This window comes from Schistocerca gregaria, chromosome 2 (assembly GCF_023897955.1).
Source record: "Schistocerca gregaria isolate iqSchGreg1 chromosome 2, iqSchGreg1.2, whole genome shotgun sequence".
Classification (NCBI taxonomy): Eukaryota; Metazoa; Arthropoda; class Insecta; order Orthoptera; family Acrididae; genus Schistocerca; species Schistocerca gregaria.
In genome coordinates this window covers 598,658,346-598,678,547 of record NC_064921.1, presented here as the reverse complement: position 1 = coordinate 598,678,547, position 20,202 = coordinate 598,658,346, and the positions used below count along the sequence as shown (strand labels likewise).

General features: G+C 39.4%; 1 long non-coding RNA gene across 6 annotated transcripts; it reads left to right on the top strand.

Moving 5' to 3' along the window:
* The first annotated feature begins 117 nt into the window (after nt 1-117).
* LOC126334533 (uncharacterized) lies at nt 118-16,585 on the top strand. Of its 6 annotated transcripts, XR_007564751.1 has the most exons (6): nt 137-423; nt 568-672; nt 970-1,128; nt 5,590-5,752; nt 5,840-5,976; nt 16,204-16,585. It is a non-coding gene; the product is annotated as an uncharacterized LOC126334533 (long non-coding RNA). The 6 variants fall into 6 exon arrangements; XR_007564752.1 differs by lacking the exon at nt 568-672 and having other exon boundaries at nt 118-423; XR_007564749.1 differs by lacking the exon at nt 568-672 and having other exon boundaries at nt 16,212-16,585.
* The last annotated feature ends 3,617 nt before the right edge of the window (nt 16,586-20,202 follow it).

The window sequence follows — 20,202 nt, the reverse complement described above, 5'->3', positions numbered from 1 at the left end:
GTTGTGCCCCTCCAAAGGACGAACTGTTATTGGTCAGAATAACGTTGTTCTTGATTGGTCAAATAGAAGTTACTGTAAAGCGTGGGACTTCAAATTTGTGTCGGAAATAACTGGTTTTTATTTAGCGTTTGTGAGTAATAACAGTAACGTTCTTCATCAGTCAGTGAATTACCATAGTTTGCACTTGACTGCATGTATTAAATGTGGTGTGTAAAAGAGGCTTTTCAAATTTACTATTTGGATGATATTTTCCATCAAACTAAAGATGCCTATTTTGCAAGAAAAAGTAACTTTTTCACGCCACTTTTTTGAACTGAATATCTAGATTACAATATAACAATTTATCACGAATTCCGTGTTGACAACGCCATATAATCGGCACATATTTTACGCACGCTGTTCCGATACATATTCGATCTTTGTGTAAGACATCTATAACATTTTAAATAACTACCGTACATTATTGGCTTTAACGATATTTCATAGTTGCAGTAGTGGAAAATTTTATTTGAAATATTTTATATCACCTATGTTACATAGTGAGAATCATTGCTGTATGGTCCTCAGGTCAAAAATGAAAATAAATAAATAGAAATAGTGGGAACAATTATTAGGCGACTGTAATATGGTCGGACTATTAGCTAGGACAGTTAAGACTAAAAATTGTCCCAGGTAATATTGTATTATTTTCTGAACTTATAGTGTTTAAGTATGTGCAGAATTAAAATACCGGTCATGGATTTTTTGCTGTAGTTAAAATGATGTGTTTAACCACAACAATAATGAAAACCATGTAGGGGGCCTGTATCTAATTAAAGTAACTAGATTGTCAGCATATTGTTGCAGTTTTAGGTCCACAAACAAAGAATGAATCCCACCAAAAAATTAATTTTCTGACGTACATCATTTTTCTCACTCAAATGACCTGCATCTATCATATCTGATATCCACATCATGTCTCCTTTATAGATAGCATATAGGTTATTTCGGTCTCGTAAACTGACATACGGCCGGGAGAGTAGTATGCTGACCACATGCCCCTTCATATCCGCATTCACCGACGCCTGTTTTTGAGGATGACATTGCGGCCGGTCTGTCCCGAAATTGTACCGTTTATTAAGGTTTCTGGTAAGTCTGTTGATAAGTTAAATGTGGAAGAATGTTTTCTTGTCTCTGTGTATTTAGTTTGTACTCTTAACTGTATATTTACCATACAACCACAGTGGGGTAAAACCCGAAAGCCAGTGCCTGGAATCATAACATTTTGCAGAATTTCTGTTACACTGCCCAACAAGTCTGACTATTCATGCTGTTCTTTCCGTAGGCTATGCTCAATGACCGCCCCCCCCCCCCCCCCCTGTTCCTCCAATATTTTATGGATTTTAAGCAATAACTTTCCTATATGATTGTATTTTCCGTAATAGAAATCAGGGTGACACTGAATCAAAAGCTTTTTTGTTAGTATAGAACTACTGGAAACCCTCTGGCTATCTCTATCCGAGGCATAAAGAGCATTTTCTGTGAAGGGCACATATTAGATTTTGAGATCCAATGAACTGTGCAAGCCCTTTATGTATTCTTTTAATGTGGCCTCATATATGATGTAATTCTCCTTTCAGTTGGAATGTCATTCATGTTCTTTATCAGTATATTATTTAGTTATTGTGGGCAGTCACTTAAATCATGCTGTATACTACTCTTATAAAGGTCTACTGGAGATGGTGGTGTACCAAAGATGACAATACTGCTGTTCTGTGTTGCACTTTTGAAAGTGTGTTTGTGGTGAGAGGCTGGTCTGAACTGTTGCTTGAGGTATGGGTTATGTTGGAAGGTGATAGTTCAGTTGTGATTTAACAAAGGCAACCAATGTGTCATGCTAGAAAGCTATATATATATATATATATATATATATATTTTAAAATGCAGACAGTGGTGAAAAACTGATCTGTACCTTAGCCTAAGGCTTTTGTTTGGTTGGAAGGCAACTGTTTAAATGTGAGTTGCCAAAGCAAACAAGTGTCTCCTTAAAATCTGTTTATACATTGTATGTTACATTTGTATCTCATATAGTCAAGGTTCCGAGGTATTAGTAATGAAATCATCCACATCCAAAACTCCGAGTTCCCATGGAGTTCCAGTTAGTTATCCAGTGTTTGTTTTGTTAGTGTTATTAATGATGTCATCTGTTGGTCATTTCTGGAGTCTCTAGTCTCCATCATTAGTCTGTTGGAGAGGTATCACGTTATTTACGAACGCTGGATTTGACACAATCAGTGTTTTGATGAACCCTGTTTGTTTAAGACAAGTAATTATTTTCAACTTGAAAAAAAAGTTATAGAATAATACCATTAATAAGCATGGCTGATGTAGGACATTAAAAAAAAGTTGCAGTATGTGTATCAGTTATATGGCTTTTTTTCCATAGATGTGTGTGATCTGTGCTCTTTCCCAATCACAGGACATGTTTCTTTCGTCAACTGATCTTCAATAAATTATGATCAAGAGTGAAGCTAATTCATATGTTGATTTTTGGTGATTTTAGCAACTATTGAGTATCACTTATATAAGTTACTACATCAATTATCTTTGCTATCATACAGCAGATAAATGGGAACAACATTCCTTCATTTAGCTTTCTGATAGATTATTTGAAGATAGAAATCATCATTTTGGCTTTTATTTTGCTATATTTGTTTCAATCCACTTCTTATCAATAAATGTCTAAACACAGTTTTTTTTTGTTCCTGGCAGACTTCATGTGGCCAAAATTTTTACAATTTCAGGAGATATCGTGCAATACTATTCAAGTTTCACTTGGCAGAGACTGTAGTTGTGTGTGTGTGTGTGTGTGTGTGTGTGTGTGTGTGTATTTTTTTTTTTTTTGACAAAGGCCTAATGGCCGAAAGCTTTAGAATAGAGTCCTGGTCCTGGTAATCATATAGTACACAAATAGTACATTCTGATGTAGGACAAGTCAATGTGTAGCAAAATATAATAATAAATTTGCATTAATTTCATTACTTCTACATTAAATGATCACTGAGTTATAATATTCAGAGCAAATACTGTACAAAAATAAAGAGTAGATATTTTAAAGGAGAAAGAGCATGTACAGTACTGGCAGATTAATATCTGTATTGCAGCAACATTTACATGGTAAATCATTAAAGTTCTAGTAAGATTTATATGATAAATCACTAAGGCAAAGACAAAATTGAAATTTGCCAGGTCATTTATTGATTTAATTTGTGGAGGAAGTTTATTATAAATAACTTTCCCATAATACAGGGTTCCTTTTTTATTCAGGGTGGTGTTGGTGGGCTCCAAATGAAAGTTCCCTTCTTGCCTGGTGTTGTTGGAGTGCATATTTTCATTTGTTATGGAAGAGAGTTTTATTTCCCATTGAATACTTTTTCACAAACACAGTTATCTCTCTCACACACACACACACACACACACACACACACACACACACATATATATATATATATATATATATACCAAGCGGGAAAGCGCCGGCAGACAGGCACATGAACAAAACACACACACAGAATTACGAGCTTTCGCAACTGGCAGTTGCTTCGTCAGGAAAGAGGGAAGGAGCTCCCTTAAAACCCACATCCTTTCATTTTTCCCTCTCCTTCCCTCTTTCCTGACGAAGCAACTGCCAGTTGCGAAAGCTCGTAATTCTGTGTGTGTGTTTGTGTGTTTTGTTCATGTGCCTGTCTGCCGGCGCTTTCCCGCTTGGTAAGTCTTGGAATCTTTGTTTTTAATATATTTTTCCCATGTGGAAGTTTCTTTCATATATAAGTGGGAGGATTTCTAGCTTTTAAAGAGTGGTCTACATGTTTTGTTCCATTTTACACCTTCCATTATTCTTATAATTCTTTTTTGTAGTCTAAAGAGCTTTTGGCTAACAGAAGAGTTAGCCCAGAAAATAATTTCATATTTCAGTTGTGAGTATATATAGCCATAATACACAGTTTTCAGAGAATCTTTGTTGCAGAATCTCTCTAATATTCTCATTAAGTTGCATGTAGTGCTTAATTTAGTATAGACTTTTTTAATATGCGTCCCCCATTTAAGATTATCTTGAAGCCATACTCCCAAGAACTTAATGTTGTCTACATTCTGAAGGTCTTTGTCAGATATCTGAATCTCAACAGTTTGCTCACCTTTTCTCACATTATTAAAACTTAGTGTCACTATCTTACTTGCATTTATTACCAATTTGTTGTGACTGAACCAGTTTTCAATATTGTTCAATGTCTCTGTTGTAGAATTCTGAAGCATTTCCTTTTCTTTCCCACTCACTTGGACATTTGTATTGTCAGCAAACTAGATGATGTTCTCGCAGAATTTATTTAGGTCATTCACATATAACAGAAATAGATGAGTTTGATGAAATTTTGATGTTGCACTTCAACCACTTGTTTTCGACAACTTAGGTATGACTTTATCCAGTTGTCAGATGTTCCTCTAATCCCCATGCTGTCAAGCTTAGGCAATAGTTTTGTGTGATCTGTGATATCAAAAGCCTTAGAGAGATCTGGACATATTCCAATGACATTTTCACCATTATCTAGTTTCTGAAGTGCTTCACTTATTAGTTCAAAGTATCAGTTGATCGGCCTTTCCTGAAACCATGTTGTGCTGTGGATAGTATTTTGTGCTCTTCCAGAAAATCTATCACTCTTCTTTGAAAAAAATTTTCTATGATTTTTAAGAATACAGATAGGCCTGTAGTTAGCCACTTCATCTTTTTTACAATTTTTGAATAGTGGTTTGAGCTTAGCTGTTTTTAGACATGATGGGAAAATTCCGGTTTGAAAGGAACTATTACAAAAGGTGAGATAATGATTCAATATTATGATCTCCACATTTTTTTTAATAAGGCTGTCTATTCCAGTGAAATGATTCACTTTCAAAGTTCTGATAAATGACAGAACTTCTTTCTGTGTTGTTGGAAAGAGAAACAGTGAAGTAGGATTTATGTTGGTATTTACAGATGATACTGGGCAGTTTTTATTGCAAGGTTTGATTTCAGTAATTAATTGCTCACTTACATTGTTAAAATAAGTATTGAACACATTTGCCATTACAGTTCAATTTAATATTGGAATTTTGAGGAGAAACATGTTCAGTTTGCTGTATCATTTTACTCCATACAGCTTTCATTTTGTTGTTGGGGTTATTTATATAGCAGTCATTTGCCATTTTACTTTAGTTTCTTTGATCACTTTTGTAAGTTTCATTTTATAATTCATGAAATATGCAATGAATTTATTGGATATATGCAAGACTTGGAGATCTCATATAATCTTTGTTTTTCAGCATGACTTTTTTGTACCTGTTGTCAACCAGCAATTTTTTCTGTTTAGCCTACTACACTTGATTTTCTGATTTTTAGCTGGAAATGACATTATAATAATGTGTAAATATATCCATAAATATGTTGAACTTCTCGTCTGTGTTTTCGTATCTGCATATTTCAGTCCATATTTCCTTCTTTAGTAAATTCCTAAGTATTCAATGTTTTGATGGCTGAAGGTTCTTCCTATTTTTATTGTTTCTGTTTGTTTACTTAAGTTCAGCATTGAAGATAATTCAAGAAGCTGTGCACAGTGGTCACTGAAACCTGTGTTGAAGTTTCTAGCTGCACATTCATGGCTTTCCTTTTTATCAGTATCATATTAATAGTGGTGCTGGATACACTTGTAACTCTGGTAGTGGAATCTATAATTGGGAACAGGTAGTATGTTGCACAAATAGCCATAAGATCATCTCTATCTTTTGAAACTTTGTTAAAGTCTCCATATATTATAAATGTTTTGTTTAGGTGCCTGATGCTGTGAAGGCTACCTTCAAGTTGGTTAAAGAATATTTTTATGTTTGAGTTCGGACTCCTGTACAGGCAAATGATGATTGTGAGTCTTTTTGTTGTGCCTATCTGCGACTCAGCATCTTCGCTGTATGGTGAGTATCAACTTTCCTTCTCATAATATTAAAATTCAACTATGTTAGTCAGTGAGAGCTTCACACATTGCTCATTTGATAGAAAGGTCCATTTCAGTTAGTATCTCCCTGCTCTGTAATTTTATGCATACAGAATGAATTTTCACTCTGTAATATAGTGTGCTCTGATACGTAGCTTCCTGGCAGATGCCAGACCAGGACTCATACCTGGGACCTTTGCCTTTCGTGGTCAAATGCTGATTGACTATGCAATCCAAACACCATGACCTGCTCTCACAGCTTTGCTTCCAATAGTATCTCATTTCCCATCTTTGCATTCGGTTTGTGTGTCACACTTTGATTGCTAAGTAGGTCCACAGAGGATAAACACATATAGAACCCACAAAGACTTACATGACAAGCACAATAATATGTTTCCCACAACAGAGCTTTAAGTTAGTAAGACAGTTCAATAATTAAAAAATAAGAAGTCAGCAGGCATTGATGAGGTTCCTGTCAACAAACATAATAAATGAATCTATTAGTTCAAGTGTTCATCCAGAATACCTAAAGCATGCATGAGAGGTGCCCTTGCTAAATGAAACTAATGCAGAAAGCATTAAAAACTATGGACCAGTTTCACTGTCGCGTGCACAGTGATCCTTCTGTATCTCTTCCCCCTCGATTCATGGATCCCAAGGACAATGCAGCGATAGCTGCCACCAGAGAGCATATCATGACACTGCGGGATGACCACATGGAGACGGAACCTCTGCCTCCTCTCATCCTACCAATAGAGCTGAACCCACCCACACATCCTCCACCTCCTCTCCTACCGATGGAGATGGACCCACTCAGACTGCAGCAGCCGACACCTTCTACATCTTGCTATGGGTCTCAGGAGGTGGATGCATACCCTTGCTCCTGCCTTCACCCCCATTGTCGTGTTCCATATGCGACAACGATCCGTCCCTTTGGGGGGTAGTATTATTACAGCATAAAGTCTGCACCAGCACACCATTCAGGAATGCCAGGGAAGAGAAGGCCATGAGAAGAGTCAGCCAATCACACGCTGACCAATCTCATTTCCTGAACAACAACGCGTCATCATTTCCTGGACAACAACGCGACAGCAGCGGCCCCTACATGAAGAGCACATAAGTGCCGCACCCGACTGGTGACGGCACTTACATTGCACCTTCAGTGTTAGCCACTTCAATAGCAGCATCAGCGTTAGTGACTTTGTTAGGAATCTGTATGTAGCACAGGCTTTTATTTGTCCATTCTGAAGAAGACTGATGATATTGTATATCGCCCTTTGCTTGTGATATATATCAAAGTGAAGTATCTTGTCTTATTGTGATAAAACTCATTAATATGAGTCGTTTGATTATTTGTCTTGCGAATCAAGTTTCTCAGGCTTCCTAGACACGACAGTTAGAAAATGGTTCAAATGGCTCTGAGCACTATGGGAACTGTTGGGGTTGGCAGGAGAGCCAACCCGTATAACTAAAGGAGGCCGAAATGCACGCGTTTCAGCTCACGCAAGCTGGCATGAGGTCTGGAACATGGCAAGGGAATTAGAATTGAGAAAAACGGACGTAGCTGGTGGAATACTTAACTTTAATCCATTAATGACAAACGTCGCTCTTGACAGTACATGATTTACAATATCAATAGAAACTGATCATGACGCCTTGCTAGGTCGTAGCAAATAACGTAGCTGAAGGCTATGCTAACTATCGTCTCGGCAAATGAGAGCGTAATTTGTCAGTGAACCATCGCTAGCAAAGTCGGCTGTACAACTGGGCGAGTGCTAGAAAGTCTCTCTAGACCTGGCGGCGCTTGGTCTGCAATCACTGATAGTGGCGACACGCGGGTCCGATGTATAGTAACGGACCGCGGCCGATTTAAAGACTACCACCTAGCAAGTGTGGTGTCTGGCGGTGACACCACAGGAACAACTTGAACCTAACTAACCTAAGGACATCACACACATGCATGCCCAAGGCAGGATTCGAACCTGCGACTGTAGCGGTCACATGGCTCCAGACTGAAGCGCCTAGAACCTCTCAGCCACACCGGCCGGCCACAACAATTAGAGTCAGTGGTTCAACAAGGCTTAACATTTAATCTACACATGCATACAGAAAGTGACAAATAGTCATCCCACCAACATATACGTCAACATTACCAAAAAAGAAAATGAATGCTATAGAAAGCAACAGAATGCCAAACCATCTGGTCTAGGTCATCTGACCATGTTTCACTTACCTTGTCTCAGTCAATACAAGATCAGTCACCAAAGAGCAGAAGTGTTGGGTAGTTGCCAAGCACACATGTGCAGAAAGAAAACTTACTAGCTTTTGGAATATATCCTTCATTGAGCTATAGTAAACACACACACACACACACACACACACACACACACACACACCTCTGCCCCTGCACTGTGCTGTCTGGATGCACAGCACTGGGACTGCAGTTCAATAGGTGAACTAGGGACTAGGGTGGGATGTGGATTGTGTCAGGTGAGATGGGTACAGGGAGAGAGAAGCAGGAGACAGGAAGCGGGGTTAGCGGTGGGTAGCTAGCAGCTCGGAAAGAAGCAACCGGTTTTCAGGCTAGGTGTGTAGGAGGGAGGGGTGGCTGGTGCACAGACTGGGCATATGATGCACAGGTGCTGGAGTGAGTGGAGTGGCACATGATGAAGGTGATGTGGATTGAGGGGATGTGACGAGACAGAGGAAAGGGAAACTGTTGCATAGAGTGTGAGGCAATGGGTTAATGGAGAATGAAGTCAGGAGGGTTACGAGTGTGAAGGATCTATTGCAAGGATATCTCCTGTGTGAGTGGTTCAGAAAAGCTGGTGGTAGAGGAAAAGATCCAAATGACCCAGGTTGTGAAGCTGCTATTGAAATTGATCATACTGTGCTCATCTGCAAGTTGTGGGACTGGCTGGTCAACTTTGTTCTTGGCCACGGGTTGGTGATGCCCATTCATTCTGGTGGATAGCTGGTTTGTTGTCATAGCAACATAAAAAGTTGTGCAGTGGTTGCAGCAGAGTTGGTATATGATATGGCTGGTTTGACATAAGGCCCTGCCTCTGATGGATTAGGATAACCCTGTGACAAGGCTGGAGTAGGAAGTGCTTGATAGGTGGATTTCACAGGTCTTGCACTGGGCCTTCCACAGGGATAGTGTGCGATGCATGTTATTTCAGGGCTTGAGGATGGATAATCCAAGCCTTGGCGAAGGATATGGCCCTACAAGTTGTTCCAGTTCAGGGTGTTTAGGGGTAGTGAGTGGCGCACTCATTGTAGCTGGTTGGTTGGAGGATTAGGAATATGTGAGGATATGGCATGGGAAATCCATTTGCAGGCTAGGTTTGATTGGTAATTCTTATCTGTAAGGGCTCTCGTGAGATTTTCAGTTTACTGGGCAAGGGAGTTCTTGTCACTGCAGATACACCATGACAACAACAGTTGAAATGCAGGTACTGCACCACTAGCTTTTCTAAACCATGCAGATGATCGTTATCCTCGCCACACATTCTTTGCTCCTGCAACCCTCCTGGCCTCAGTCCACACACCCTCCACCCCACAGTTTCCCTTTTCTCCATCCTGTCACCCCCTCCTAATCCATATTGCCATGTCATCTTCATCATGTTCTGCTCCCCACTGGCTCTGGTACCCGTGTGTCACATGTCTAGCCCACCCAACTGCCACCCCTCCCTCACATATTCCTAGCCAGCAAATTGGCTGGTCCCTCCAAGCTGCTGGCTTCCCACTCTCAATCATGCTTCCTGCTTCTCTCATGCTCTACCATCCCACCTGACAAATCCCTACTCCACCCTAGTCCACATGCTGAACTGCAATGCGTATCCAGTTTACACCATATAGGGGTACCAGCATGTGTGTGTGTGTGTGTGTGTGTGTGTGTGTGTGTGTGTGTGTGTGTGTGTGTGTGTGTGTGTGTGTGTGTGTACTATAGATTGACAAAGGATTTACTCCGAAAGCTACCTAGTTTTCTTTTTCTATTGTGCATGCCTGTTGATGACTTAATGCTTCTGCTATTTGGTGAGTGATCTCCTTTATTTTTAGATTATTTGCATTATACAAGGAATTTCTTACTGTCATTAAAAGATCAACACTAGATTTAAAGTTCACTCTAGGAAACTGAGAAGTCCATGAGCCCCCAGTGTGTTGGCATTTGCCCACTTCAAAGGATAGATAATAGGTACTAGATTAGCACAAACTCTTACAGTTAAGATGACTACCATCCTACAGGGGAACATCAATGGTTACAGAATACACAACAGGGTATGCCCATTTGCTTGTATTTACAAGTAACACATTTCATAGCTTCTAGAGAGGATAACATCATTGGGAAGTGAGCTTAAGGCAGAGTAGTAAGGTTTGTATATGCTACATAATAATCGTTGACCCTGCCAGATTATTCCTCATATCCCTTATTTTTGCTTCTAGCATTCACTGTCAACTTGCAGATAGTTGCTGTAACTGTTTTAGCGGCACTAAATGTTCTCTCTATCAGCCTCCTCATGATTTAGTAAACCAGGAAACTCTAACTAACCTGATCAGAGATCTGTTCTCTCTATCAGGCACCTCATGAATTAGTAGACCAGGAAGCTCTCACTAACGTAGTCACAGATCTGTATCCCTTCCCCTTCTGTGCTGCTCTGTTTTCAGAGATGAAATGTTGACAGGTTCTTGTCAGAAAAGTGTGACATTGCACACACTTCAACACTCTACTGATCCATACCCCATCATCAATATTTCATTATGCTCTCCAGCCCTTTTCGTGTTTAAGGGCTTCCTACTCTGTAGGAAGTTCTCCATGACCTGCACTTCAGTGACAACATGAATCTGGATATACTTTTAAGGACAGAACAGTGTTCAAAAGATACTGCCCAAATGGATGGAAGTGAAACTAAGTGCTGCACAGACACTGTGCTATGTTTTATTGTAGAGGCAGTATCTAGGATAGGATGGATCACACGATTCAAATGAACTTAGCCTCCCCAACAAAGACTTGAGGACAGCTTAAAAGGAAGCTTTTCTCTAGTCCAATGAGGAGTTTATTCTGCAATCAGGGGCCAGTGTGTGGTGTACAGAAGTACACATACAGACTATCCATAGGGAATCTCGGATTATTTTGTGTGGCTAAGGTAAAAATATTCTTCAGATGAGGAAGATGAGATAAAGACAACAGTTACTGAATTGTCTCTAGAATGAAATTTTCACTCTACAGCGGAGTGTGAGCTGATATGAAACTTCCTGGCAGATTAAAACTGTGTGCTGGACTGAGACTCGAACTCGGGACCATTGCCTTTCGAAGGCAAGTGCTCTACCAAGTTCAAGTCTCGGTCTGGCACACAGTTTTAATCTGCCATGAAGTTTCAGTTGCTAAATTGTCTCAATCTTTCTGTGATACCAACAGATGTATGGGTGGCCAACAAACGGATTTCAGGCAGACATCAGAGATGCTCTATTAATGATCTAATGAGTCTTGTGATCAGACAAGATGTTAGCTACAACATGACAGAGCATTTTGCATGAAGCATCAGATCCTCTACCTGTCACTACCATGATTACAGAGAGTGGTGTTTGGGACTTCAGTTACACAAATAATTAAGTTCACAATAGTCTATTCTCCATGTAGGAACTAGACTCGTCATTTTCTACAACAGATGATATTTCATGAACAGAAAATAATTTTTATTGTCACTTGGCATATCATTTACAATCATTTGATTGAATCATTGGTGACTTATCAATGAATACAGCTGTATGCCTACACAGAGATATAATAAATCAATACACACACATGTTAAAAGAAAGTATGTACATGCACACACATGCATGTTACAACATAAAAACATAAATAGGTGTTACACGTCTTCCTCTTTCTTAAATTGTTAACACTATAATAATCAGCAGGGATTATAATGTAAAAAAATATAGATTTGCTACTTGTCTTCCTCATTTCTAATGCTCTATGGATGTATCCTTTCCATCCCATACAGCCTTGGCATTCAAGGCAAACATATTTGATTGGATGCAGACTCTTTACAGCAATTACACCATCATTCTCACCTCAGCCTTCACTTTACATAATTACTTGACCATGCCTAGTTCAAAAGCAGATTTCCCAGGCCATCACATCCAATCCTGGCACCGCTGATCCCTCCAAAAACAACTTCAGAGCATACCACTGGTGACTCGGTATTATCCTGGTCTGAAATGTATTAATCAGCTACTTCGAGGGCCATGACATTCCTAAAATTGTGAATGAGAGCCATTTTGTCTTAAATCTTGCCCACCATACCTAGAATAGCTTTTCTTTGCCCTCCCAATCTCTGCAATATTCTTGTCAGACCCTATGCTCCTATGGCTCCTACCCATGTGACTGTCCCACTGAAAGACTTGTCCTATGCACCCTCTTCCACTACCTATAACAGCCCTGTAACTTGCAAAACATATGCAATCAAAAGAAGAGCCACCTGTGAAACAAAACATCATATGCCAGCTGTTATGTAAACACTTTTTGGCCTTTTACATTGACATGACTACCACCAAATTATCAATTAGGATGAAAGGGGATAGGCAGAGGGAGTATACTGGTAACACCTAATATCCTATGCAGAGAACGCTCTACAACATTATAATCGTGACCTCAGTGCCTGTTTCACCACACACGCCATCTGGATTCTTCCCTCAGACACCAGTTTCTCAGAAATCCCCAGGTGTGAACTAGTGGTACAACATGTCCTTGGTTCTTGACAACCATCTGGCCTTACTTTACATTAATTTCTTCCATGTCAGCATTTTGTCACAGTAATTACTCATTTCTTCACTCTGCTTTTGTTTTCTACATGTTTCATTGTCTTACCTGTCTGTTTCTCTGCCCCCTTCCACCTCTGTTGCGTACAATGATCTTACCTCTTCACTCTTATTAATTCATGCATGATGTTTAAACAGTAATCTCTGTCTTGTGTATTGTCCTGCCTTCAATCTTTAAGATCTCAGATTTTCAAATCTCATCTTATGCAGTCCCCAACAATCAGTCTCTCCTTCTCAACCTGTTCGGTAAGTCTCCCCTGACCTGCAGTTCTGGGTTACTTTCACAAAATCTACCCTCTTTCCTAGACCTCTCCAGTCCTTTTCCTTTACGAGTCTTTGTTCACCTTCAACCCTTCTGCTTAAAGAAAGAGCCACTGGCTCTGAAATCTTGTCTAATTACAACCCTATCTTTATGAGTGTGTTCTGGTGTCACTTGATGAGTAGATTTCTTATCTATCCAGTTAAATTATTTTGTCAAAACTTGATGGTTTTCATTGTTAAATTAGCACATGTAATTGTTGGGAACATATGACTAGGCAATGCCAGGAGTTGAGATGGCTCATGATTAGATGTAAGAATTAAGTTAATTTATTTTGTTTTCTTGTCTTGTGAGTGTTAGTTCTCAAATAGACTGGTAGAATCACAATTGTCACAATAGGGTGTAGATGTGTCAGTCACAAGTTTAATTGTTGCTATTTCTGGTAAGACACCAAGGATGTGCTGGCCTTTGTGAGACATTGGAAATCTTGCCAAGATGGAAGGTTGGTCTGATACGGAATTATTGAGTGTTGAAAAATGGAGTATCAGGGGAAGCAGAAACTTATGTAGGGAATACAGGAGCTCTTAACGGAGCCACAACATTGAAAAAACTTAAAGAAGCATTAGTTCAGAGGTACACGAAATGAAATAGTGCTAGACACTATAAGAAACAATTACAGGTAATAATTAAGAGAAATATGGAAACTGTGGAACAATTTGCAGATAAGATAAGGAAAATTAATAGCTACACTTATGAATGAGGACAGGATGCTGCAGTCAGTCAAATTGTTTTACAAGAAGTTAAGCAGAGGGCGCTTAATGATTTTTTTAAGAAGGTTGCAAACACAAATGTCAAGACGCATGTGGAGAGAGTTTCTGATGGATTTGTGCGCTACAGTTTGGCTAGCTATAGAGTATGAGGAGATCGATTTGTTGACTAGAATGCAGGGTAAACAGACAGTGTTTGCAGCAAATATAAAATTTTAAGGTGTGTACAAATGGGGCATTTGAGGCAGCAGTGCCACCAGCCTCAGGGTAATATGGATGAAGTAAGAGGAAGTAATAATCTTAGAGGTAGAGGATCGGGGAAGAATAAGCTGTTACACACCAATGGAAACCCCAGGTTCATCTACGATCATTCCCAGTAAGATTAGATGCTATGCATCTATGGAGAGGTGGACTGTGCCATAAAAGGAATAGTAGGAAATAAGGATTGCAGGAGATTATTGGAAACAGGGGTGCATGTGTCGGTTGCCAGTAGTGGTGGGAACTATAAGCAATGGGATCCCATGATACAAATTGCCTGGAGTGGGGGATAAAGATGTCACACCATTAGGATCGGTGGAAACAGACTATTGCCTGGATCAGGTTCAATTTAAACAATGTGTACAGATTGCGCCACATGTGAGTGAGGGCTATGACATGATTTTAGGGTTAGATTTCTTTTATCAGCATTGTGCCATAATTGATTTTTGGCAACAAAGGACAGAACGCGAGGAAAAAAAATGTTTCTGTTAGGTGAAGCCACTGCCAGTGTAGTGATGTTGTGATGTCATGAGAGCAGTATTTAAATGGTCTAAGGAAAGTACACAAGGAACTACCATGGGAACTGCGGTTGGTTTTAGAACCCGAGTACAAAAACTTACCTTTTCATTTCAAGGTAGCCACAGTACCTGTGAGAACTGATGGAGCAGAAGTTTGCATTTCCATTTCTGTACCTGTAGCAGGGAAACAAGCATGTCACGAGCACTACAGAATTCATCCATATCCTGTCAAGTGAGGGATATTGAAGAAATTTGTAAGATTAAAAACAAAGTGATTATTAATTGCAAAAGATAAGGGAAGATATGTAGAAATGCACGAAACAGTTACAAAAATGCTACCAAGGGGAAATCACAGTCTGTCCAAATATGGTAATACAAGAGGGGCAGGATTCCTACACAGTGAAATTGCTAATAGACAGGAGGAGGTAAGAAAATGCAATAAATAAGTGATCGAGTCAGAACTGCACTTTCAGCAGGTCAAGACATATTTGTTGTACTCTACCTTTGACAAAATGGTAGCAATAGCTAGTTTTTCTGAGCAGGAGAAGCTTACATCAGCAAAGATGCTAGAATTAAATGGGCATGGTTTGTTATTAAATGGAACAGCCTGCAATGCAGTCAGGCATACTTTCCATGTGCCCGCCACAATTCCAGGCCTATGGCTGGCCTTGCTTGTATTGGCCAGAGGAGCCCATGGAAGTGCTATGTGCTGCAAATCTAACCAGCTTAAATCTAACTCTAGGGCCAGAATTAATGCAGTCTATAAACACAATTCTGAGCTAGCAGGAGGGATGAGTCTCCCTGGAAACCTTATTGCAGTTTGTATATTTATGTCAGGAAAATCCGTACCGGAAAGAGACAACACTGACTTTTGACATACCAACCATCACAGCAGCACTTGTTCTGCTAAGCATAGTCCTTGTTTTGGTATGAAGAAGACAAACCACAAGACTGAGTATGGACCCAGCCATGGTTCAGATCCCAATCTACTGGATACTCTGAGCATAAAAACAGCAGAAGGAAGATGAACCCACAGGTGAGTGGTATTAAGGATAATTGATTCATTTGAGCTGTAAGTTTGGAATAGAAAATTAGAAGTTATTGCATAAGAAGGCTAGAAATGAAATAAATTCCACAGTGTTTTGAGTTAAGGAGCAGAGCAAGATTAAGTGACAGGTTTAAGGAGAACCCGAATAATAATTAAGAGACAAAACAGAGCCAGAAGGGCTGGTTTCCACAAACTATAGTGTAAAGGATAATCTGGTTTGGTCGACCCAAGGAGCCAGGTCTTGATAAACAAGAGGGCAGTATAGAGTATCAACCATGTTAAGTCACAAATAGAACACCAAACTGGAAGTGAGCTGCAACAGAGCTAGCTGCAGGCATGTTATGCATTACGAAGCAAAACACAGCTGACAGGCATCACGAAGAGAACCAGCTGGGCACGATATAGCAACAGCCAATGCTACAACACACTACTGGGACAACAGAAGCCTTTCCTCACTTGCCTTAAGCCTTAAATGAACATAGTCTGGAGCATATAATTACTCAGCCATTTATGTACTAAAATATTCTCTTCTCAGTTTCACAGGCTACAAACAAGTCTGTGATGCCCAGACCAACATCCTAGAACGAAGTACAGGGTCTGCTGTTCAACCACGGTACAGGGCAGCCTGCCCCGAGTCACGAAAGCAGCCGCCGCTGGAGCAGAGAGCCGCCCGCTCGCTGGAGGGAGGCCAAGGCTGCTCCCCTGGAATTGTCAGCTGTGCTGCCTGCTGTCATCATGGTTGCAGCCAGAGACATCACTAACAGCTGCATTCGAATGACACCATACTCAGCCCTGCCCTCTGCACCATCAGCAATGCCAGACGTCTATTGTTTTGCATTAGGCAACTGTACACTTCCACCAAGTTGTTGCTGCTGTACTATGGCCAAGGGCTGGAATAAAGAGGATAATTAAACAAGTTTATTGTTGTTCTTGCATTCCATGTCACTCTCCATGGGTGACAATCCCTGGGTCATCTAACAGCATAAACAAAACAGTTTAATCGCTTCACTAAGCAATCCATGTTGTGAGCCCACAGAAAGTTTTTGCAGTGATCAGTTTTTACCCTCATAATTTAATTTCAACATATATTCAACAGTTTGGACCTGAAATGTATAATTTGCGCTTTTGTAAGGTCTAATTTCATAGCATAGTTACTTATGCAAGCTTCAAGTGCGTGAAGAGTTTGTTTTATATCCTGTACTAGTTCTCTGTTGTTTTTACTGCAAACTACTGTTGTTTAATTGTTTGCATAAAAACTGTTTCTGAGGTTATCTTATTAGACTGATGCATAAATTCTTTGGGTTTCTGTTTTGCATGTTGGTATTCCTTTTCCTATGGGTTTATTTATCAATTGTATGTTTAATTCATATTTCAGTGCTGCTGAGGGCGCTAGAAAATGGAGTGCCAAGTGAAAAACTGGAACATGTCTAACGTATTCTTCTGTTCCAATTCAGTAGAGGCGTGACACCAGCGAATGCAGCAGAAACATTTGCACCGTGTATAGATAGAGCATGCCAAGCAAATGGTTTTCTCATTTTAAGGAGGATTGTTTGGATTCTCCATATTCAGGAAGACCTTCAGAGTTTGAGGAAGATCATTTAACGCATTAATCCACAATGATTCGCATAAGTGTATTCGAAAACTGGCAAATATGACAAAGCATAATCACTGCACCATCATGTGAAATTTGTATGCAGTGGGGAAGGTTCAAAAATTGGGTGTATGGGTACCCTATGCTTCAAGTCAAGATCACAAAAATCACCATGTCCGCTTCCTCATCATCAACTGGCTTGCGAACAACACCAACCAGTCCTATCCTACATTATTACTGGTGACAAGAAATGTTCTCTTTATGCTAACATGAGGAAAACAAAGGAATGGTTGAGACCAAACAAAGCAGCAACTCCTCGTACAAAGACCTGCATGTATCCACAAAAGGTAATGTCACACATCTGGTGGAACAGGAATGGTGTGGTGTACTGTGAGTTTTTCACTGTGGCATAACCATCCCTGCTGACATTTATTGACAACAACTGAGATGTCTTGCAGATGCAAGCCAAGAACAACCAGGAAACTGTGTGAAGCGATGCTACTTCACAAGAATGCCCGCCAGCATTCTGCTGGACTGACACAAGACTCTATACAAGAGCTGTGTTGGGCTGTCACTCTGCAACACCCTTGTTCACATGAACTTGTGGCCTCAGATTTTCACTGCCTCTGCTCTTTATTGAACAACCTTCAAGGAACTTTCTTACTGGATGAGAATGTGCTCAAAACATGGTTCAACACGCTCTTCGCCTCAAAATGACATGATTTCTACAGTCCTGGAATTGAAAAGTTACTGCAGCATTGGCAAGCTGTTGTGAATAGTGAAGAAGAATATATTATCGATGACTGAAGTCTCTATTATGCGTACCTATTGTGTTCATTAAACTTTTGGAAAAAATGTTATGAACTGCAAAATGATTTAGAAAAGATATCTGAAGGGTGCAAAAATTGGCAATTGACCCTAAAGAAGGAATAGTGTGAGGTCATTCACATGAGTGCTAGAAGGAATCTGTTAAACTGGTTACATGATAAGTCAGTCTAATCTAAAGGCCATAAATTCAACTAAATACCTCAGAATTACAATTAATTTAAATTGGAAAGAACACATAGAAAATGTTGTGGTGAAGACAAACAAAAGATAGCATTTTACTGGCAGAACACATAGAAAATATAACAGATCTACTAAAGAGACTGCCTTCACTTTGCTTGTCCGCCCTCTTTTGGAGTGCTGCTGCACTGTCTGGGATCCTTACCAGATAGGATTAACAGAGTACATTGAGAAAGTTCAAAGAGCAGCACATTTTGTATTATGACAAAATAGGGAAGAGAATGTCATGGACATGATACAGGATTTGGGATGGACTCCATTAAAATAAAGGCGTTTTTTGTTGTGGCGGAATCTTTTCACGAAATTTCTGAATGCTACAATATTTTATTGATGCTGACCTACATAGGGAGAAACAATCGTCATAATAAAAAAAGAGAAATCAGAGCTTGCACGGAAAGACACAGGTGTTAGTTTTTTCTGCGTGCTCTTTAAGAGTGGAATAATAGAGAATTATTGTAAAGGTGGTTCAATGAAACCTCTGCCAGGCACTTAAGTATGATTTGCAAAGTATCCATGTAGATGTAGACTTATGCAACAACCAAGTGCATGAGATGTTTTTTACGTAATACAGGAACAGTAACAGGCCTAGCATGGATCCTTGGGGTACACCTACTTGTATCTCCTTCCAACTAGCACAGTCTTTCACCTTTTTGTTGTATAACTACCCAGTATTTTTGAAACAGAATGAGAACCATCTTAAAGATTTTCCATGGAAACCTGAACAGCCATTCTGTGAAGCAGCAGCAGCCGCTTATGGTTTACCATGTTTAGTATACTAGTGATGTCACAAAAGATACTGGATACACACAGCTTGTTATCAAGGCATTTGCCAATTGCAGTGATAGCTTGGTTAATAGCATACACATGCACAGGCACAGTACTTTGCTCCTTCCTAAATACAAATTGATTATTTAGAATAATGTTATGTTTTTTGTTATACTTTTCTAACTGATTACTCATTGTTCACTTGAAAACTTCAGAAAAAATTGATAATATTGACACCAGGAGAAATTTTTTTGTCTTGTTTTGTCTGCCCCCTTTCCTGGATAGGGTGAACTCTCACATATTCCTGACTATTAGAAAAGTAGCCCTCATCAAATGATTGATTTATTGTGAAGCCGAGTTTGGGTGCAATATTATGACAACCTGCTTTTATTATTTTTGACAGAATTTCATCCCGGCCTTCAGATTTAAGATTTTATAAAGGAATTTATAATGCTAACCACTTCAGGGTATTATACATGAGTAAATTTAAATTCTCCGGATCTTTGTTGCTTTATATTGGGATTTATGTGATTTGAGAAGTCATCCATTTCACTGGAAGTTATAAAATACCTGTTGAATTCGTCACAGATATGTCTGGAGATTGTTATAGTTTCTCCTTAAATTTCTAATTTAGGTTTAAAATTCTTAGTTTTCTCATCACCTTCTTCAGTCTTGACATCTGCCATTCAGCTTTTGATTTATGTATGGCATTTGAAATGACTGTACTGATTGCCATTTGTATTGTCTGTTTAACTACGCTGTCAAATATTCTTTTGTTTGTTTATATGCATGAGACATTCCACATTATGATTTTCTTTGCTTCCATGTACGGCTTCCTCTTTCTAATACTAGAGATCCTGATGCCTTCAGTTATCCATGAATTTTGTTTATCGTATTTGTCATGTACTCATATTTATTTTCTGTTGTATGGCTTTTTGACACACTGAAGAAACTACACTGAGTGTACAGCATAATATCTACAAAATAAAATCTTATAAATAAATGTCTAGAGCATTAATGTAATCTATTAACTCAGGAGTCACCAGCAAGAACTCTTCTGGTTTACAATTGTATGATCTTGTGAGGCATTCTTCTTTGATGTTTCTGATGATC